The sequence below is a fragment of the Apis cerana genome, linkage group LG12 (assembly GCF_029169275.1).
Source record: "Apis cerana isolate GH-2021 linkage group LG12, AcerK_1.0, whole genome shotgun sequence".
NCBI classification, from domain to species: domain Eukaryota; kingdom Metazoa; phylum Arthropoda; class Insecta; order Hymenoptera; family Apidae; genus Apis; species Apis cerana.
This window is the reverse complement of record NC_083863.1, coordinates 6,192,859-6,216,558: the sequence shown is the minus strand read 5'-3', so window position 1 is coordinate 6,216,558 and position 23,700 is coordinate 6,192,859. Positions and strand designations below refer to the sequence as shown.

Below are 23,700 nucleotides of genomic sequence, written 5' to 3'. Positions count from 1 at the left end.
GTTCAATTGGAAAGGTGTTACCGTTTCACCATACGCGTTCCCAATTATCCCCATAGTTAAGCTTGATTTACATTACCCGAAAATCAAATATATTAACGGTAAACGAACCCGATATACACACCCACACACCTAGCCTCGGCCATTCCCCGCCATAACCCCCTCCCTCCCTGTATCATAGATACGTTTATTCGAATTGGACGCGCCGCGGTTGTACTCGGCCGTCGCAAATCTCGTTGCAATTCCCTATCGATCCGCGTCTCCGCACAATTTCCAAACTCTTCGCAACTTGGACGCGGAGATTTGGACCGAGGAGGAGAAGGAGGGGGCGGGTTTCGACGCATAATTCTTGCCACATAACCCGGTCCCGTCTTCGCGGCGTGGAAATTCACGGCGTGGATTTGGGGCGGAGGGGAGGGGTGGCGCGACAGCGGCGAATTTCCGATCGAATTTGGCGACGATCGTCGTTTCACGACGTCGAACGTAACCGTCGAACGTGACGTTTACCGATTCTCGCTTCTTCCACCCAGTTTCCTGATGACGTATGCATGAAATTGCAGGCTAGTTTATCGGCCGCCCCGCCGTCGATGCAAATTGTGACACGGCGGGAGGAGTGCGTTCACGCCTCCTCCTCATTCGTCCTGACTCGGCCACGATTTTCGTTCGAAGCTAAATTTGTGGAATCGTGCGTCGAGCGAATTATATAGCCGAGAGATTATATTTAGGTATAATCTGAAGTTTCATTAGTTAAATGGACTGTACAGTTAACTTAGAGAGTTATTAATTCCAGAGAATATCGTCGAATGTCGAGTACGAGTAAATTTGGGGCTAATAAGAGGATTGGTCGATTTATCGAGGGGGGAAAAATAGTGCGCTTCTTTTCTTTTTTTCTTTTGTTTTAACTTGTTAAGTTAAGTTTTTTAAAAAGAGGAAATGATATATAGGTAGTGTTTCGAGGGAATTGAAATTGTATTACGTGTGAAAGTTGTGCGCGTGTCAATTATCGTCTCGAAAATTGTCGTTTCTCAGAGTCGACGCCTACCTCACCGGTGCCGGATCACCGGATTGTGTCACCGCGGGTGATCACGTAACGCCGCAGGTGTGCCAAACATTTTTCAGGAAACGTGAGCGGCCCGTGAGCCAAAATTATACGAAATCTCCAGCGGTGAAACGTCCCTTCTGTAAATTTCCTTCTTCTCCTCGTCTCTGTCTCTCTTTCTATCTCTCTTTCTCTCGCTTCACCATCTTAAACTCTCGTGGAAGTCCTACGGACACGTTGTTACGCGACTACCGAAACTTACGTCTTTATGCCCGAGGACAAACCTCGAATACGTTACGCGAGATACATTTCTAATTAAGGGAAATAGGTTGTGCAGAAACTTTGCTCGACATACGTATATTAATCATGATAATATGAATTTCTTCGTCATCGTTATACATTCATTTTATTGATAACAGAAATTGATATGCTTCGTCATCACGATTAATGATTGTCGTAATAATTATAGCCAGCGTAAAAATCGACGGATAAAGTAAAAGTATTTTTTTTTATCGATAAAAAAGTAAATTTATGAAACTATAATTATTCTTTCGTTCTATCGTTTTACACGAATTAATTTTCGCTACGGTTGTTGCGAATGATTATAATACGATAGCATGATAAATGATAAATAATAAATAAATGTAAAAGTTAACAACCCTGGTGAAAGTAAAAAAAAGATGGAATCATCGTTCGTTATCGTATGGGAAAAATTCATACAGAGCTGTTTGAATAATTGTGATCTCGAGATTAATGAATAATTAATGAAAAAAAAGAAAAAAAAGAATTTTTTTTTTTTTTTCATGCTTACACTTGAACAAATCCGTGTACGGAATGAAATTTCACGCAATGTCGCGCCTCGAACGAAACCAATGAAACGTTCGACGTGATCCCGCAACTGCATTAACGCGGCTCCCGATTTATTTATTTACAAAAACGTGATTCGAACGAGGAAAAAAAGTCCGGCGCGGCGGAAATGTTTTCGATAACCGGGCGAACGAAATAAAAAAAAAAAAAAAAAGGGGAAAAAAAATAAAATAAAAGGGAAATTCGATGGAGGGAAACGGGTTGGGCGATTACGATTCGTAATTTCGATTCAATTTCCATAAATTCTAGTTAAAGTTTTATTTTTAATCCTCTCATTTGCAATCAATCGTAAATACAATTACCGTCACCGATGGAACAAACGAACAGTCCCGTCCAACAATTATTGACTGGTGGTTATCGATACTGGGCGGAATGAAATTTTTGAAAGCAGTCTGCCGATAAATTCAGATTAATCGATGTAGTACATATGAATATATATATATATATATATCGATGGACCGCTACGATTCTATCACGGCGAGTCAAGAATTTTCAAGAATTTAAAAATTAAAAATCATGGAAAATTAAATTCCTCCTTAATTTCAGCGATGAAATCACCGGGGGTAAACAAATTTTAGGTATATAGGTATTACATTTCTTGTACTTTTTTCTGCAACACGTTTTCACGGCATCAAAGAATAGGACACATTATTTATATAAAAGCAAGATACTACCTTATGAAAAATAATAGCGGAACTGGCACGCATCAATACGCTCATCTCGAGTCGATCCATCGACGACGATTCGTGCAGGTGTTCCAAATATTTCTCTGCCACGGGATACCTGAACGCCGCGTGAGTCGAAATTACACGAAATCTCCAACAGGGAGAAAGAGAGGGAGGGATCTTTCGATTCCTCGATCTCGTTTTCCTCTCGCTCTCCACACGCTCTCCATCTCTCATCGATTCTCAGTTGGCAAACGTTGTTTGGTTTCGCGATTCGGGACACAATACGGGGATATATCTTTCACAGGTAAGCGGAGGAGTAGTTTCAAATATTTTCGTAATAATGTTGGGTGGGTCGACGGTGACAGAGGCAACAACGGGATATGTCTCAATGTTTTGGTCCTTTCGTTCAGCTGTCCCCATTGTGGATAGGGAAATTAACAATGGGGCACGGCTCGAATGACGGTTTTCTCCAAGTGTATACCTGCAAACGAGAGGAGGTCCCCCACACCGACGGAGGTCCCATTCTCGAAACGATCTCGACCGCTTTTAGTGACACTTAAGTGATCGTCTACGGCATCAGTTTGCTCTTTTGTGGCCTCTACGTTTTCGGATATACGCGCCACCACGCTTCTGCCGCGCCGAGGGATATGCTGGAAGATGGATACCTTCCTAGTGGCGCGAACAATGGCGGCAGAGTCGTTCTGCTCGACGAACTTTTAATAGATTTGTTGTTGCTTGATAGCGAAGCGACCGGAAAACGAAGGAAAACCGAGGCTTCTTTCTTCTTCTTATTCTTACCTCGAATCGATAGTAAATACTTGTAAATGGCTGTTCAACACCGTAAGATCCTTGTTTTTTCGCTCGGAATAGATCGCAACAAAGAAGCGTTTATTCTGCATTGGCTACCTTCTACTTAATTCCATTATTCGTTGACAAGTTTGGAAATTTTTTTAATCGAAGAGTCAGTAAAAGGAACGATCCTCCGTTCTTCTATTCTTCCTCCATTTATACTTCTCTATCCTCCTCGTTACACCACCATAAACTGTATCCCGTCCAATATTCTCGTGGAAGCGAACCGCGTTAAAAATAATAATTTGTTCGCTCGTCGAAAAATCTTAGAGTTCAGTTTCTCAGAGTATAATAATAACCACTTGAGCAAAGTTCGTTTAATTTTCTAATATTCGAATCGCGTGTAGCATTAAAAGATCGAAAATGTTGGCGAAAAGAAAAAAAAAGAGAGAAGAAAAAAGCCTAGGAACCCCTTAATCTTGGAGCGACAAAGGCAAGAGTTTCGAGATCATTTCGAGCAGTTATTCTTATAGTTATGATTAGTCCCCGGCGAAATATAGTATTCCGTCTAATTGCATAATTGTAGCCGTTTAAGGGGACTCGTTTAATTTCTTCACTTTGTTGCGCAAATCTTGGTTCCTTAATAGGCCGGGTCGATTCGAAATGAAAGGGTTCGACACCCGTACACATATATCAATCCCGAGAAATCCGTGTACCGCGTCTGAGGAGGCCGTCTTCTCAGGTGCCCGGATGAAATTATATGGCCGAGCCACCACTGTCTAAACAGTGTGGAATGTAAATGCTACGTCGGTTGTTCGTCAAACAAGTTATAGGTCAGTAATTATTCGACAATCTCTCGAGCTTGGATAACTAAACCCTCGAGAATATCGTAGGCGGAAGCGCTCGATCAAAATAATTCGGATTAATCCGGATGGAATTACATCGATCGTAATTGGCGAACAAAGAAAATATCCTTACGGTAAAATTCCGATGATTCCGGGACGTGGATAGTTGGTGGATTGTCGAACATCCAGGATTATTGGGATATATCTCTCTGGTAAGATTGGACAGAGGAGACAGAATGGTATAATTCTTCCAAAGGATTTTTAAAATTATTCAAAATCATTAAATGTTGATTAAACGAACGTTTTAATATGTATCTCTTTTTCAGATTCTTTGAGAGCGTGGAACAATTAAAAAAAAAAGCAAAGTTGCGCATCGCGTTATCAGTTACATATCGTTTTATTTCATTTTTTTCTTAATCATTCACGAATTTCAGGATCGGAAACGAGAATTTCGGTGGAGAGGAAACGATAAGTTTGTTAGGATATGTCAAGGTGGAAAAGATGGAAAGAAGGAAAGTAAGAGTCGTCTTACTTGTTTTTTTTTTAAAGGCCAGCCTTCATAAATCTTTTCACAGGCGTCGGCTCAAAGAGAAAAGCTGCTCCCGAGCGCAGAATCGAATTTCTTTTGCCACGTGGCGGTCGTATTTTATTGTAGATTCCGGGAGAATCTTTAAAAAAAACAGGAACAGCTGCCTATCCACACTGGATTATTCTGTTTGTTGTAAAGACATTGAAGGGATAGCCCGGGATCGTAGTTTGTGTTTGCGTTAAACCGCCCACCCTTGAACGTCTTATAATAGCACAGCTTTCGCAAAGATTAACTTCGAATTAGATCTGCTCCGCTTGAAATTGAGGGATTTACAAGTAACATTGTCGCGTAGAACAATATTGTTGCAGTAATTAATCCTTCGAGTAAATGCCAAACTCTTTTAATTTCTTATTTTTTTTTCACAGATCAAGGATGATCGAGGATGATATTGATTTGAGTCGTTCCAAGTGGCAAGGATCATTTTTAACATGAAAATAAGAGGTTGATTGAAAATTAATCGAGAATCGAATAAAGGTAATATTTAAAAATCGTCTCAAAGGATTAATCGAGAGAGACCATTCGAAGTAGAATCCAATAATAATTTATAATAATATTTTATAAAACAGAAAAGTTACGTTTCGAAATAAAATTATTCTCGTGCGAAACGAACAATTCTAAAATTACGAAAACTTTTTTAAAGATGATCCAATATTTATCACGGAAGAGGAGAAGTAGCGTATGCTGTTCACAACTTTTCCTTCTTCGTATTTTTCAAGCCAAACTTACGTCACCTTGGTTTCCACAAGTCGACTCCTACTTGACACACAATTACGCACCAACACGAATACGGGCGGCAATCGTAAACGAGGATGCGAGCCGACAACGCATTCGTTAAATCGTGCCAAGTTCTTCTCGAATATAGGATGAATCAGCGGCAGATTCGAAAAATAAAAAGGAACGGCCGTGTTTTTGCGCGGAACCACAAGTTCCGTTTCATCTCGCTGCAACGTTTGCTCAACTCTTTGCAGAACGGACTGCTCGGCTCATCGCCTTACAAAATGAGTTAAGCAAATGCTCTCTTTCTCTTCTTCTTCCTCTCTCGAAAAGACCGTTTAGCAGAAACGTAATAAAATGGACTCGAATTATGCTTATTCTTCAAATACCTTATTCAACATACCTGCGTCATTCCGACGTGAAACGAGAAATTTCAAAGAAGGGAATATTATTAACGTTTCAGGTAAGAAACGAATTTCCAACCTCTGTACATCCGAAAAATTCGCTTTCGTTTTTTCATTGCAAAAAGAAAGAAACTCAGTCAAATTTTCTGGATTGAACTGGCCCTTCGACGGGTTCTTAATCGCTGTTACCAACGGACATTAGTATTCCGCATTAGGTTTACTACACCTTCTACCGCCTCTGCCCATATCTCCACCTATTAAATCAATCATCCCAAAGATTGGTTCGATCGGATCGAGGCACGGGTCACGCCCATAATTACGACACTACGTGACAAGTTTGACGATATAGTCTGCAAATTTGCTCTCGTTTTCATCGATTCCGCCACGATAATTTCGTCCTTATTTTTTTTTTCATGCTCACGAGGAAGGGGAAAGAGAGAGAGAGAGGGAGGAGGGCAATTTATCGTGCCTCGTAAGTTAGAATTCCTTGCGCAATTTTTAAAATTCACCAGGCATGGAAATTAACGAAGACAAACAAACGTTGTTTGCCCCTATTTCCTCCTGATTGACCGGTACGGCCGATTATTCGTTCAACTCGAGCCAATTCGAAATTTCACTCATCCCTAAATCGCCTGCGCAACCCTAATAAACCGTCAACCCCTTTCTTCCGATCCAATAAACAAAGCATCTGAAACACTTTCATCCCTGTTGTTTTTTCGAGACCTTTAACCGGTGTATCGTGGATGTATATATATATATATATACACATATAAAAAATAGGATATTTATGCAACGAATTGCCGGTTGAATCCGGTTGAAGACTGTGGGATCGAGGAGAGAAGGGTTTTGGAGGGGGAAAGCTGTTTTTCGACCCTCGGCCGACACCACTCTTCCCTCTGCCCGGCTTTCCGCCGCGAGCAACAACACTCGTCATTTATAAAAGCGACCCTTTAAAATAAATCCACATCGCCTCTCGGAAGAACTGCTCGGAGGGATGCGCTCGCGCCAGTTTCATCCCCCGTTATAATCCAGCCCCAGTTAGCGATGGGATCAAGTACATCACAAGTAAAATTCCAAGACAGACCGCAATTAATGCAATCGAATCTAATAATTTTACGAATATTTTTACGAAAAAGAGAGAATTTTTGTCTTGGTGTAGTTTTAAAAAAATATACGAATCTTGCTGAACGAAATTTTAGAAACAGCAAGAAAAATTATTTAATCAATATTCTCCTAATTTGATATAATCGGTGTAATTTAACGTAATTCTCTTAATTTTCGTAATTCGATACGAAAATTTGTTCTTCGCTCCTGAAAAGATTACTCTACGATATGAATATCTCGAATTGGATTTTATTTAAATTTATGTAAGCACGTGTGTCAACTCGATCCCATCGCTAACAGTCCCATTCCCCGCCGAAATACGACGAATCGCTCGCGGCTCTGTGATTAACTTCCATTCATTGATGGCTTAGCAGGGCCGCAAAATCGGAAGGTCAAGCGAGACTTATTTGGACATCGATCGAGATGCCATCTTACTTTAGCGATGAGTAAAAAAAAATTCGAGGGATGCGTCGTTTACAAAGATATTTCTTTCTTTTTTTATCTTTTTTTTTTCCAGAATATTCCGCGATACAATCGAACCATCAACCGTGTTATCAACGGGCGCATGTAGGAGCATTATTTATTATTTCGATCACCATTCCATATAGATCCTTTGTCGGGCGGAAAAGAGATCCTTTAATCCGAATGACGTCGTTATTGGTATGTATAGCTAAGATAATGGGGATATATTCGTTTATTTTCGATAAGATATTACGAGGAGGATACAAAGATTTTTATGGCCGGAATAAAAAAGCGAGGAGAGTAAAGAGAAAAATATTTTTCCCATCCGACCTCGTAAAAATCTGCGTGCGCGATGACGGTGGAAATAAATCAGCGGAGGTGGTTGGTTTATCGTGAAGGTAGTACCATGTAACTAATTCATTCGACCGTGAAATCTGTCTGTGCCTGTTCGGTTGTATATTTTTTTAAAACATTGTTGAAAAAAAAACGATATTTTAAAAAAAAGATATCACGATAACGTTATCATACGGTAATGTTTTATATATATATATGTATATCATATTTGACAAGAATCGAATTTCAGGATATTCCAAACATCGATATTCTCAGATAATCGAGAAACGAACTTTGGGGTTGAGGATCCGATAATAGCGAATCTTGAATCACGCGACGCGAAAGCAACAACTTGCAGATCCCGAAAACTCGATAAGAAGGGGTTTGTGCATCGTCGCAAGAAGCAATTTGATATTCCTTCTTCGCGAACGGACAAAGAGGAAAGGTTGGTACATTTCGATCATGCTCGGAAGCAAACTGCTCGTGTTCTTGACACAGGGCGTTTCCAGACGAGCGAGTGGACTTTACAGATAAGTCCTTAATTAATCGAATAATTTGCACACGGATCGTCGTCCCCGGTCAACCTCAGCACGTGGTTATCCATCAAACGGATAGTTTGTTGGCCCAACGATGAAATTATGCTTTGTGAACTATATTACGGTCGATCGAGGCTCTTGGAACTGGGTTACGTGCCTTTTCCACTTATCCCGCAGAACAGATCCAATATTGACGTATGTCGGTTAAAATTAAATCATGTTTAATTCTAATTATAAGAATATTGAATCGATACATTTTTCCGTTGGGATCAAACGTTTAAAACGTAGGTATATGACTTTAAAAAGGAAAAACACAAGAAAGAAGATCAAGAAAACGTTTAAATCCAAAGAATTGAACAATCTTTCAGTCAAGGAATGGGACGAGGATCATATTTCTTAATCAATACCGGTCATTCGCTCGTCTCATCATCATCCGACTTCGATTCGCAAGAGCGTTTTCGTTAAACCTGTATACACGAGATTACATCAATCCGTAATCTCACACGTAACCGAGTTAGAGAGAAAATAGATAGAAATCTCTTCGAAGCCGAGAGATAAACTTAACGTTTAATCTCGCGCATTAAGGATGTACATTCACTTAATTAAACCGTGGACATCTCTAAGCTAACGATTCTTCTTTCGGTTCGAGATGGGTCATTAGAACGAAACAGAAAAGGATAGGGGAGCACTAAAAGTGCTCCTCGTTTTTCATTTCATCCCACTTTTCGAGAAGTTTATATTTCTCGCTATTGAAATTTGCGTGCTTTGATTAATTAAACGAATGGAAAGTTGGTCTTTTAAGAAGAATCGAGGAGGAGAGCTCCTCGAAAGAAATTATTATCCTCCGGTTGATATCTCGTAAGTCTTCGCAAGGGAAAGAAAAAAAAAAAAAGAAAAGAAAAGAAAGGAGAAAAAAGAAAAAGAAAATGGAAATCTCTCATAACGAAGGAGGAAATGAAGCAGCTCGGTGAATGGAAGCTCTTCTTAAAGTGACCGTTTAATTAGACAAATACCGTTATAGCCGGGACTAACGGCTAATGCCGCGTTTATTTACTCCTTGTTTCCGGTCCCATGGAATAGCTCCACGCTATCAGACTAATCTTCTCTCCATCCTTGGAAACCATTTGCGCAATTCGCCGCTCGCGATCCATTAAAAATGCATCTTCCCTACCTAAAAGGGTTATTGGATTTCCCTTTAAACAGGGAAGAAAATCCTCTTGATGATCTCTTTTGCCAATTACTCGTTTCGTCCTTCTCCGCTTCTTTCATTCTTGGATAATTTTCATCACGGTTTGGAATCGTGACCTCTTTCAAACCAATCCTTTTCGACTTCGATACGAATGTATCGTGGAACAAGTATCCCGCGATTTAACGTGACACGAAGCGAGTCTCTCTCGTTTAAGGAAACAACTCTTCGAAGACCGTACGAATTTTGGACTCCCTCGGTTCGGACATTCGGGTCAAGTACCCGCTTAATGAAACAATTAACATCCACCGCATTTGCATATAACAGTTAAACTGAATTTCCCTAACGAGCCGAGGGGAAGGAACGGATTAATCGTGGCTGCAAACTGAAACACGTAGGATTTTTCGAATTCAAACGTTTGTTATTTGTATAAGGATGAAATATCCGTTTGTTTGGATATTATTTTCTTTTTTCCATTTATCCTGCTAAATATCGGCGATTAACCTGGAAACTAGAATTATTTTCGGTGCTATTTGTAGCGCAGAGCTCTCTCCATTATCCTCCGTTGAATTTTCATCCTCGTAGTCCAGCGAGCAGGGCGAGCAAGCTCCTTAAGACGATGCGAAGCGTGACGCTAATTGAATCCCATCCTTCTCTCCTTTTTAATTAAAGCATAAGTGTTCTATACTCGTATGTTATATACCCGGTGACCCCGTGGTCTCGAAGGGATTCAACGTCGAGTTAGTTAGGACACGTCTCGCTTCGATAATCTTGAACGAAGAAAACGCGCAATTAGCCGCGTGACTAATGGAACCGAAGCTTGATCGAACAGGTTCGAAACTCGTTGAAAACTTAAGAAATAACTTCTCGACATCTCGAATTCAAATTAGAATCTAAAAAGGAAAATTCGTTTCAAAATTCCTTCGTTTCATTTCATCGACGTGAAATTCGGGATAACAAATTTCCAAATTCCAAAGAAGAATTCCACCACGATCACCGTGGCATCGCCATATCATCACGGAACGTTCTCGTTCGATCTCTTCTGTGCGATATCTCGGTCGCGGACAGCCCGAGGGCGCGGTACACAAGCGGAGCTATGTAATTCCAGGATATCTTCGTTACGGGATGCGCGTTCGGTAGCCGTTCGTGTGTGGGAGGTGGTGCTCGAACGGATGAAGGAGCAAAGGAGGAGGCAGAAAGGGAGGAGGGGAGGCCGTCTATTAGTTAGCCGGCAAATGTGCAGCGATGTAAGTACACGTTAAGGTGTGCGGTGTCGGTAGAGGAGAATGGAGAATGGTTGGGAGGGGAGGGCATCTTTGAAGGAAGGAGGAAGAGCCTCTGGTTCTGTGGCTCACATATGAGAAAGCCGGTGAAAAGCAGCTCAGGGCGCTGGGCTCTATCTCTCTACACGCTTCTGAACGTGTATAGGTCTATGTGTTACAAGGGGGCCTTGTTGGCTCGGTTCCTCCACGCGAAACGAGATGTTGGAGGGGGGACAAGTTGGGTTGAGCGTTAGGCGTTAACATGATATATGTTATTCGCTTAATTAACCGCTTGTCCGAGCTTCGCAAAACTTTTGAGGGAGGAGAGAGGTGATTTCAAACCTGGTATTATCGCGTACCGTTCTGTTTGGAGGCGGGAGTACAAGATCGGAGAAAAATATTTGATTATTGGTCGAGTCAAGTACGTTAACCTTCGATCTTAATGTTCGATTTTATTTTGGGGAGCAGATATGAATCAATACGAATGCAAAAGACTTCGCATCGAGAAGAACGTTGCTTTTTCTTACGGATTACAAGTCGTGAAAATACCAGAAAAATGGCAAGAAGTATGCCTACAATTGTGATGAATCGCTCACGCACAAGGAGCGTCAACTGGATAATCTCCAGATCGAGATGAAAAGATCCTGGCCGATATTTAATTATCATTAGGAAATTCCATTATCCGGCAAACACCATGGTCGCTAACCATGGTTAAATCCTTCAACTATTTGAGTTAGAAATTACCGGTCGTAATTTCAATGCCGTACTCTATTCATGCACTTCTCCCACGAAAGAGGAGAGAGAGAGAGAGAGAGAGAAAGGTTCCACTGTCACACCGCCGTTTAAGGACTTCTCTCTCTCCTAAAGACTGAAACGTGTCTGGCATAATTGAAGCGCCTGAATGGCTGCGCGAATATTTCAGCAGTCGGCCAACGTCGATGTTTTGCACGGTAATGTATTCAAAATCGTACGTGTCGCACGTTAATTCCCCCCTACCCCTTCATCCCCAACCTCCTCCACACCGTCGAAAACGCTTTAATAACCCCGACGTAACGCTCTCTCGACTTCGCTCTCTCGAACTCGCTTCGATGTAAACATCGGTTAACGAGCGGAGCCACTGTGTAACGCGTGGCAAGCAGATAATAATTCCCAACTCTCGGCAGAAGTTGCTTCGTTTCGGCGAATCGATACTGAGGCCTCTCCTCCTCCTCCTCCTCCTCCTTCTCCGCCATCGTTGTTTCGAACAACTTATTCATTTCGCTTATTATTAGCATTACCTCTACTAACGAACGCGACACAAGCGGCTTTGCGATTATTTACGTAGCCGGCATCGAATCCGCAACTTTGCACCTAATTAATCGAATGTCGCGGCGGGGAACGGAAAGGTCGATTGATTTCCAAGTGCAAGGAAGTGTGACGAGCGAATTTATAATCCGAAATCGAGTGGAGACGAGTGAATTGAAATAGAAATAATGGTATGCATGTACGTATTCTTCGTTCTCCTTTTGTGATAATTATTTTTCTCTACTGGTTAATTACATTTTGGTAAATGGAAGTAAGGAAAGTTATACAAATGGGAAAATGGAATTATGAAAATGAAAAAGGGGATATGAGTATCGGTAAATTTCCAATAAATTTCCATATCGTTGAAACGGCGAGAAGTTACGTGCAAGTTGCAAAGCACAGAAATGATAATAAACTCTATTCAAGTGAACGTACCTCGGTTATTTTTACATTCGATATATATCAAATATTCATCGCTCGTTTCTCACGTCTTTTCCTTTCATCGGCTACAAAATGCCGAATTAAAATATCAACGAACAACAGCGTTATGTATTTACGCTCTCGTGCCAGGCCTCGCACGAGATTCCAGCGAATAGGTTCTCTGCATACCTTCCACGTATCCAATTCCAACCTCGAGGCAGGTAGATTACGGGGCGTTCTTAATCCATTCAATTACACGGAAATGCCTAGCCGGTATCAAGGATACGTGCGTTTATATCCCTCCACGGGCTGACGTGCCGACAGGTATCTCCCAGCGTGGAAAAGAATTCCAACCGGTTGATAGGCTGCGGGGACGTGATTAATGCGGGCGAGATAAGAAGCGAAGGCCCTCCACTTCCGGCCACCAGAGACGCCAGCAGCGCCAACAACGGCCAATGATCAAGTTACGGAACGTGGACTAATGAAATCATCAAATTTACCTCCCTTTTCCTGTATCGGGCAAATAACACCTCGATCTCAGACCGAGGATCAAACTCGTATTGCGCGGGATAAATGAAACTCCACGCCTGATGTATAGGATTTACGCCAGATACAACATCTTTGTCGTTGAATTCCATCTTGCAAACTCCTTTCCTTGATGAAAGTTTGGTTTATTTTTATGATGAGTGAGTGCATGTGATCATTTCTTTTTTTTTTATATAAGTAATATTTCTTTCGGTAATTTTATTCTTCGAGTTGCAGGGTTAATGGAGTTGTTATCTCTTATATTGAAGTATGAGTTGAGAATTTTTGTTCGATCGAGGAGCAATCAAAATAAATTTTAATGCTCGGAATTTTCTAAATTCCAGATGGATTAATTACTATCTTCAATATTTTATAATTTCGTTCAGAAAAAGAGGAAGAAGAAGAGGAAGAGAAAGAAATGAAGATATTCGTAATTCATCTCGCCACTTGAACAAAGGCAATTTAACGGTCTAAGCACGTACAATGGAATTCTTAATTTAACAGGTAATTATTGCAGCGATTTTCATTCTTCTTTAATTAATAAATCCTGTTGCACGATTATTCACAGAGATTCGCACGAGTGTAGGAGAGAATAGGGTGGCGAACGATCGCCAAGTAACATTATTACTTACACGTACATATGTAATTGGTATCCGGTTAGAAGAGTATTTCTGCATTAGTTATAACGAGTAGCCAACTAATGCCAAGCGTGGCACGCATTCACGAAGCACAAAGCAGACAGGTAAAGCTGCCGCGCGTTTGTTTCAACCACTGTATTGCGGTCGGTTGGTATCCGCTCACTTCGACCTTTAAAACTTTGCATCGGTAAGACATCAAAGGCCTCTGTTACACTCGTTGCTATTGACACTGTGTACCCGTTTCCCGCTATATAAAGGTGAAATTGTGTAATTGCATTCTTCGCGGAAACAAGAGTTTCGTGAAGAAACGAGGTAAATTAACTTAGCCAATGTTTAAACGCTTTTAACGTGCTTTTATTGGCTTCGTAGAAATTTCATGCAACAAACACCGTTTCTGAACTGTTACTGAACACCTGTACAAGGATCCTTAAAAATGTTTCCAATATTATCTTAGACAGAGAAACCAGGACCACGAGAAGAATACGTTATATAATTTAGACGTTTATATCATCGAATCCTCGATCAAATCATCCATACTTTTTCTCAATAAAAATTTGAAAATACGTATTTGCGAAGCAGGAATTCGTCTAAATTAAATTAAACGAAAAAGAAAGGAATGTTATGCGACTTCGTTATTTTTAGAATTTAAACTCTGGAATTAACAAGAAAATCTCGTTACTCGTCGAGTTGATGGCTGGAAGATTCGCAAAACGCAGCTCGAATTTATTTCGTCCCATCCGTGTAAATTCGCCGGTGATGAACGATAAACGTCGGCACGCAGTTTGAAACGCGGGCGTTCAAAAGAAACATACGCGTAAACGCGCGTCACTGCAACTATGAAAACAAGATCAGCCAGCCTCGCCGTAAATTGTGAAGAATGTTGGCGAAAATCGTAGATAATAAAGAAAAGCGAGATGAAATTTTTATTGCTTAAAATTATAATGATAAAATCTCGATATCAATGTTAAAATCTTTCAAGCTGTGTTCAAGCACGCTTTAATTTTCATGTAAGATTAATTTTCAAGTTACTTTCAGCTCTTTAGAAGGTATTTCTTATTATCTACGAGTAGATTTAATTTATTTTTCCTGATAAAGAAGACACGAAGAAAATGAGAAAGATAAAACGTAATAAATAAATGTAACGAAGAAAAATATAGATATAGATACATATATCCAATAAAAAAAAAAGATAAAGGATTTTCAAGTTTTACGTACAATTTAAAAATGCTGGACCCGAGTTTTAATTCAAGAAAATACAAAAATAATAAATTATATCGAATATATAAAAAAAATAAATACTTGGGAAGGTAAGAGAAATTCGGTATAAGATCAATAGGGATTTGCTCGTTTGCTATTTTAACAGAATCGATTAGCGAGAGGATATCGACATATAGCGAATCGTTTTCACGGCAAATGTGTATAAATGTTTAACAGCGACCTCGTATTTCCAGTTTTCTCGTAAACAGAGAGCGGCGAGACCGGAGGTAACGATAAATTACCTTTTAAGAAACAGCGATAACAAGTGGATGCGGTACGTGTTCCTTCTGTTATCTGAACCGTATTAGAAGAATAGAGTTTCGTTTCCCCAAGAAACGGGGCAATAAAACGTGGAAAGCTGGCAATCGTGGATAGATTAATAGCTCATACGAAAAGTTATCGTCGACTGATTGTACCGCGGTGACGAGCTGTAAATGGAACGACAGTGTCAGCTCAGTGTATCTTCGCGACGCGACCCTCATATATTCAACGATAAAAATATCTCCGCGCGATTTTTTACAATCGAGAGTGTCTTTCAGATAGAGTGGAAAATGAATAAAGGAAGAATGATGGTGAGTCTAAAATCAAATATAACGAATTCAGAACGAATTGAAACTTTTAATAAGATATAATGGTATATTTAGAGAGTCATATTTTATATAGACTGTGTAGGACAAATGTAAGAGAATATGATACACAGAACATAGAAAAATAATATTATTACATTTGATGATCCGTTTCTTAAAATATCTTGCATTCTAATCTACTTGTATTCAATTATTCACTAACAGTCAAGAATTAACGTAAGCTCAATATGTTCAATATCTCGAAAGAGATGTTTCGTGTGCTCGAGATCATCGTGTCTCCCGTGTAAATTTAGCCCAACATCCTGCCCAACCGAGTAAGTGATCCTGTCTTTGGAAAAAAAACTTTCTACAAAAAAAGAAAAAAAAAAAGTCGGTTCGCTATAAATCCATCGTCGTTCCCCCTTCCTCGTGTACGCGTGTCTACGTCTGAAATGGAGCGCATGAGAAGTTTACGTTCACGATCTGTGAAACTGCTGCCGTTGGAAACGGATGCCGCGGTCGTCGGCGCGGACACGTCACGCGGAACACGTGTTTATGCTTTCTCGAGTGTCGCCCCACGCAAGAAATTAGGGATAGGAGGAAGATGGAGTGGAGGAGCGGAAGTGGGTGCGAGCGAGAAAGGGAAAATGAGGGCGACATCCCGCTTGTCGAGCTTCCAGTTTGATCGATTCGCCAGACGTGCCCCGATCTCTGACGGCTTTCTTGTGTCCGCTTAAACGAGGAATTAGCTTTCGTTTAAAAGGGGGAACGTTTTTTCTTCCTCCTCCTTTCCCTCCTCCTCCTCCTCCTTCTTCTTCTTCTTCTCTTCCACGATTCTTTCAAACTCCGTTGCAGAGCGCGTGTGGACGTTGTCAAAATCGAGAAAATGAAAAATCGAACGATTTATTGCACAACAGTGAAAATATCGCGAACCATTGAGAAAACTGGACTGAGAAAAAGATATGTATGTCCCATATAACGTCGCGATAGAACTTAATACGTATTATCTTAAACACTAGGCTCTGTTTTAGGTTGAAATACGCAATTAATGGGGAGGCAGATGCAATTAGAGGGGCATCGAGTTTGGAGTGAATCGGGATCAGAGGAGGCGGCGTCCGCGCGATCGGGACGCGATAAAACGTTGAATAAAAGAACAATTATTACGCTATCTGATTCCATTGTATGCAAATAAGAATATAAATGCGGACTAATTTCACGTCTGACACCTACAGCAAGGGACAACGGGAGGGAACAAACCGGGAGCCGGGGAAAGAGTCCATCTTTGCCGCTTCTATTCATGCAGTAAAAGCCCATTATCGCGCGGACCTGCGAGAAATAAGAACAGGAAAAGGGGTGGAGGGGGCGCTTGGTCCCCTTAACGCCCCCTCTTCGTTCTTCTTCTTCTTCTTTCCTTTTCTGCTCTCCCCCTCCTCCCCTTTTCTTTGTCTTCTCCCCGCCTCTAATCCCCGCACAGGCCTCTGATTCAGACCAATAACTTGTCCTTTAATACAATTAAACACGCCCTCCTCCCGCTGCAATTACTTATTCATCATCGAGAAATACATTATGAGGAATCGTGCTACCGCTGACGTGTGCGCTCGCAATGAAATGTTCTGGAGAATCGCGACGCTCTGTTGGGAAAAGAGCGGCGACGATTCAGCCGCCGAGAGTTTTAAGAGAAATTAAATTACGACAGACGTCTTAATACGGGGGTATTAAGGGGGGAATGGAATTACCGAGGGGGCCGGTTGAGTTGTGCCGCGGGATAATTAGTTGTATAATTACATTGCGATTCCGCCCGTTATCGGGTTATGAGAATTCGATGAATGGGAGAGCAGGAATGGAGCGTTCGCGTTCGTGTAAGGAGGGAAATTCGATGAAGAATGTAAATCAAGAATGAGGAAGGATCTATATGGGATATCTGTCTTGAGTATTCGATGAACGAGAGAGAGAGAGAGAGAGAAAGAGCAACGAGAAATAGCGTTGTTGTAACGAGAAAATTCGATGAGGAATGTAAATTAGAAAGGGAGATCCGTTGGAAAATGTATTGTCATTTCTCATGGAGAAGAAATATCTCTCCTTGAAATCTTGCGCGTAAAATTTCTCTCGTTTTGCTTTTAATTTATATCCACCTTCAAATATTTCCAATACCTATTACAAATATTAACCGTGAGATTGAATCGAGAGATTCGATTTCCATCTTCCACTCCATAATTCCGCAAATTTCGAATTTCTCCACCCTTGGCTGGGGAACCAAGCCGGAGGAATCAGGGATCAAATTTTTTTCTCCGCGCCAAAAGACGGGGATAACAACAAGCAACGTATTCGAAGAGAAGCAAAATTTTTATTTCCATATCCGCTTCCATCATCCGTCCAACCGCGCCCGTATCTACGCGAGTAAGAGAATCACGATGGGACGAGGGGGAAAAAAAAGAAAAAAAGGGAGGGAGGAGGGGGTTGGAGGAAAACAACTGAACTGAGAGGTCTTTCGAATTTCTCTTTCACACTTGTCAATCCTCGAAACGCACTATCTCGGTGCAGCCATCAATCTCGAAACGTCCCCGGGCCGCTACGCCCCGAACGACATAAATCCAATTTCCAGCGTTCCAACCTAGGCATTCTATTTACAAACTATTCCGGGATACGCGCACCTGACCGAGCCCCGACTGAATTTTCACCGCGTCCTTTTTCTTCGACACCCCGCGAAATTCGATAAACTTTCTTGCTACTTAAATAGAATTGACCGAATCGCGGCCATTTCCGGACCATGCAGCTGCGAGAGGTTTATTTAGAAGGCGTTTTGCGTTAATTATTCAAATGGATTCTGGAGGAGGGAAGGGGCGCCTCGATAAATTACTCTTTTCCCTCCGTTCTCTCCATTCCGCGCAACCTGGCGCGCTTCTTTTTGGACGAAACGATTCTTTGAGGGAGGAAGAAATTATTTTGTTGGAAAATTAGAATATTTTTACCGAATGTTCAAATTAATTTTCGATTATCGTCAATTTCCAGCGAATTTTGTGAAATTTGCCGAATCACGTAGAAAATAATTTTTCCATTTCATTCCTCTTTTAAAATATGTGTATGGCAAATATAAAATATTTGTAATCGTGCCTTCTAACGAAGCATTTACTCGTTAAATATTTAATTTTCATTTTCAATATTAAATAATCCTTGGTTTTGATTAATTTTCGCAACAAGTGCGATGTAGCACAAATGATTTTTTAACCGTTGAGGGGAAATCGTAAAGTGTTATCTTTCTCTCTAACCGTCGCTCTCGTCCAATCGAAGCGTCCAATTTATTCTTCCATTCGTCCATCGCCTAATGGAAGATGTTCCTTAGATAGAAACAGATGTCTCGTTCCCCAAGAATCCAACTCTTTCTCTCGTCAAATCCTCCAACTCCTCGAGCTCCTCATTTACTTTCACGCGTTATCTTGACAGCTACCATCACAAAAAAACTTCCTTCTATCGCGTATCCTGTTACCGTTGGAATCCCACTAAGGGAATACAGCGTAATAACACTACCGTGAAACGTGTGGAATTAACGTAATAAAGAAATCGATGCTCTTTGGGAAAAAGCTCGAGATATCAACGAATTAAAAAAGGAAGAAAAAAGAAGAAAAAAGAAAGTGACAAGGAAACACTTGGAACACCGACATTGCGGTGTCATAGATTATATTGAAATGTTCTTTGAAGTAAGAAAGACGCATTGAAACGACGCGTCGTCGCGTGCGAGGAATCGATATTTCTCGAACGAGGCGCGGCTCGAAAAGTCGGGAAAATCTCGTTCCATTCGAAGTTTTGGCAAATAATATAATATTACACCGTTGGAATATCGGATGTTGAAGCACGATACGGAGAATCGCGCAGCTCTGGCAAAAGTTCCGTATTTGAGAGGCCGGGTAACCCAATTCCTTTTTCGTTGTTCGACAACAGCTATCACATCATAGCCTCCATCGATTAATTTTGCGAATTTTGAAAATTGAAGATTTGGGAAACGATATTGATAATGTTGCAGCTATATATTATAATAACTTCAGCCTTCCTTTTTTTCTTTCATAACCGTATAAAAGTATATTTTTTCGTAGGGTAGAGAATCTAAGAATCTTTAATATTTTTTTCAATATCTTTCCCGATAAATCATCTTCACGTAAAATTCGCGAAAACTATTTTGAAAGGTCGAAGACAAGGAAGAGTCCACATATGAAATCGGTTATTATTTAAAAATAAGAGAATATATTTTTATTATTCTAACAAGGTAAAGAGGAGATAGGGTAATCTGAAAGAAAAATTGACCTGGGGTTAGCCTGTCAAGTACAGAGTCGTTATCGTGCTCGTCGTTTAAACGCACTGGTGGATCCCTGTTTCCAGGATGGAAACGAGAAGCGTTTTTCAGCCAGGATAATCGTAGTCTCGCGTAGGTTGCAACGGCCTCCGATTAAAAATTGATCGACCATTCGATGGTTATTCATCAGGGCCAGTTTTCAGCGGCGCGCATCTGGCCGATCGCTATGAAAGCTTTCTTTGGAACGGTTATCTTTTATTCGAGCTATCGGTTAAAATTTATCACTTTTCGTGTGCCTTCTCCACTTCTGCTTGATCAAGCCGAAACGAAAATAATTCGAAAACCGAATTCTCGATGAATCATTCCACGTTTGATCTTATCATATCAAGGAAATACAATTCTGATGATGTTTATTCGTACATATATTCCATTCTGTGAAATTTAATCATAATTATCATCGTATTTAATCATACTATTCATTTTGAAACTTATGATTCCTTCGTTTAGAGAGCGTTGAAGCGTTTGTGCATCGATCGAACAATTTTTCGTGAACTAATATATAATAATATCTATCTGTAAGAAATTTAAGTAAAATTTAATTATTAAAATTATTTTTCATTCACTTAATATCGTATCAAGAAAAATTACAATCTTCATTTTTAATCTTCTTTCTATTCCATTCTCGAGAAGATTTTATATCGATATCGACGATTTTTATAATTATAATTTCCAAGAATTGATAGATTGGAACAAGACTCATACGTGTCCAGTGATTTTTAACTCGAGCCAAAATAAGTCATATACAACGAGAGATTGGACCACGAACACTTGGCAAGTATGCATGGACATTTTAAAGAATTTATTGGAGGACCAATAAACGATTCGAGCTCGTTCCGAATTAAGATGTAATTTAGTGGCGTGTATCGGTCCTCGTTTTTATTAAAAGATAAACACCATGTTGAATCGAAAACAGATGACTCTTTCCGTGTTCTTACGTCGATCGTTAAAAGGCTTACTTTATGCTGATTAACCATCGAGACATGGATCTGGGAGAGGCGGGGTACCGTGCATAAATACACGGGTTTTTTGCTTGTATGAATATGCATGAATATTAATGAAACCGCTACGACACCGTATCTACTGCGTTCTCGAAATGTCACTCTTCCAACGATTGATTAGCAAATTGAAATTCTCGATCATTTCGTTGCGTCGATCCTAATTTGTACTTTTCGTGTCGATATTGTTTAAAATTATTTAAGAAATTACTAGATAAAGTATTAAATAATTTAAGTTTGAGAGGATACGTAATTATCTGATCAATTATTTAAGATAAAGATAAGAGGAATGAGAAACAATTTTTGAAAGAAAGTTGAGTTTTATAATTGAGACTATATTATTCATTTTCTCTAATATTTTTATATTTGAAATTTTTGTATCGTGTCTTCGTTTTTTTCTTTTTTTTTTATTTGATTAAGATGAATGATTGGTAAGGATATAAAATTATAAATTTTAATTATAAATTCTCACACACAGGGGATAAAAAATTGGATTCATAACAAATCACCTTATTTCACGGCTGATTGTTAATCAATGAGCCAGCGGATCGTTTTCTCCTTTGTATTTTTCACCGTTCGTTATTCCCTGTGAATCTCCAATAAGCTTCTTCTTCGAATAATTTCGAAACCGAATTTAAATAAAACGTGATAATTTTTTACTCGATCCCAAAAATTCGGAATTTTCCAATCGCGACCATTGAAACCACAGCATCCTTGAGAACTCGTTGCGGAACGGAACAAGTCCCAGATCAATAAAGTCTTGGGCTATTTCGATCGCATCTAAAATTCCACCGATAATCTTCACCCACGCGCTATTTCAATTTCATATAAATATTTAACTTATTTAAATAGAAGCTTTAAATAGAACCACGTTTCCTCGATCCTCGAATAACTCGTTCGAGTAATTCGATGAAAAATTATCAAAAAATTCCAAGTTTCGTAACTTCGTTAAAATATATTCACTCGGATCGAAATTTTAATGTATCTCGAACAAATTTTGAAGTTATGGAAATTATGGAAAATTATAAAAGTTTAATAATTTCTCATCGTTACTCGAGCATCTATCATCCAACCATCCTATTCGATGATTAGAGATTGCGCTTACATTTCTATATCGTCGTTTAAAAATTTCTTTCTCGAAATCCCTCCCTCCAAGGAATAATTTCCTTTCGTTCTCGCTTTTTTCCAACCCCGCAAATAAATCTGCCTCGACTAGCGACACGATTTCCCGAATCCCAACGGTCCTCCTGGAAGCATTACATCTTACATCACGACGGAAGGAGAACGGAACCATGGTCCCAGGACAAGGAGGTGGAACTTTGAGCGGTCTAATTTCTCGATGGTCGATGGCTGCACCCTTTCCAAGACGACTTTCGAGCCTTCCAACCCAACTTTCTCTCCGTTACATCATTCTGGGTAGAGTAAAACCAGCATCGCATCCTGACTAAAAAAGACCTATTGATTATTTTTTGGAGTTGAAAATAATCGCGTGAATATTTCACGGATATTGTCTTTAAATTCTCGAGGGCAATGGTGTATCGAGTGATTTCAATAAACAGCCGTATTTCGCTACGATATTTACAAACATTTTCCCCGGCCAATTCGTGGAACACTTTCTCGTTCGCAAAATGTCAACATTCGCCGGCGATACAGTTTATAAATTCTTCAGTCGAGGAGTTTCGTTCGACGAGTAAAGTAATCGTGGAAAGCGTCTTTTAATTATTCGTAAAGAATAATTAATTTAATTCGTTAAGAAAATAGAATAATCGTTAAGAATAAATAGCTATCGGTTAAAATAATCGAATTATTTTTATAATTATTTTAACAAATTAATACAATTGGATAGTGTAATTTCGGTGCACAGTGTTAAAATTAAATCATCAGCAATTATCCATTTCTAAAAGAATATTTCAATTCAACGAATCCAACGAACTCTCAACGTTCTTTAAGCCACGATTTCCCTTCTCAATAATCAAGAAACCGTCATTACGTCGAAAGAAAGCGACACAACGATATCAAACGAAACAAATAAATTCAGAAAAATCTAGAAATTCTAAATCAATTCTCCAGAATTCCCCCAATAAATCGAAGAAATCTACAATCTCCGTATCGGAATCGAAACGATGGAAAAATCGGAAGAAAGAGATGCTCTCTGATCGCCGAGATGGAGAAATCGAATCCGATAAATGCGACGCAGGCATAAGAGGGGGCGAGAAACAATAATGGAGCGAAGGTTTAAACAAAATAGCCGTTGTCCGCGGAAAGGATAATTGGAACGTTTCGAGCGAGCACCTCGAGGGAACGATCGGCGAGCAAATCGATCGAGAAGCAATTGTTTCGTCCGTTTTCGCGCATGCACACCTGCCGTTCTTTGATTCGTTCACTCGATGGAACGAGTTAAAGCGATTAGGTCAACGAGGGAAGGGCCCTTTGTTTCCACGCGAACGTTTGGTAAATTTACATCGGTTAACTGGTGATAGATAAAGCGGATCGATTCGTGGTCGAATTGAAAAAACGTCACGCGGGATCGGTCGTTAAGGTAACTCGTTCACCTCGTTACGATGGATTTGCCGCTCTTTGCCCTACGCGGATTATCATACCTGATCGTGATTCCCCCCTCAGATATCATCTCTTGTTATTAGTGAGTGGATTTATAAATTTGTCGTTGGTTCGTCCCCGACTGGGACAATGTAAAAAGTTATTTTTTTACTTCGTGTGTAGATAAAGTGTGATAAAGTGAATCGAGAAGAGGAAAAGAAAGGCTAATGGTAAAAGGAAATGATAGATTGTGAATAATGATCGTGTTTTTTTTTTTTTTTAGGCAAATAAACGTGCAATTTGATACATATAGATTTTGTATTTTATATTTTAAAAC

At 40.0% G+C, this 23,700-nt stretch overlaps 1 long non-coding RNA gene across 2 annotated transcripts in view; it reads left to right on the top strand.

Moving 5' to 3' along the window:
* Positions 1-23,697, top strand: part of LOC114576988 (uncharacterized) — a 28,344-nt gene extending 4,647 nt beyond the window's left edge. The window contains exons 2-7 of one of the 2 annotated variants that reach the window (XR_009832117.1): positions 4,532-4,721; positions 5,160-5,268; positions 7,534-11,745; positions 13,369-13,528; positions 13,593-14,969; positions 15,114-23,697. This is a non-coding gene — a long non-coding RNA (uncharacterized LOC114576988). Of the gene's footprint in view, positions 1-4,531; positions 4,722-5,159; positions 5,269-7,533; positions 11,746-13,368; positions 13,529-13,592 lie in introns of both variants that reach the window. The other variant, XR_009832118.1, reaches the window with a different exon arrangement.
* The last annotated feature ends 3 nt before the right edge of the window (positions 23,698-23,700 follow it).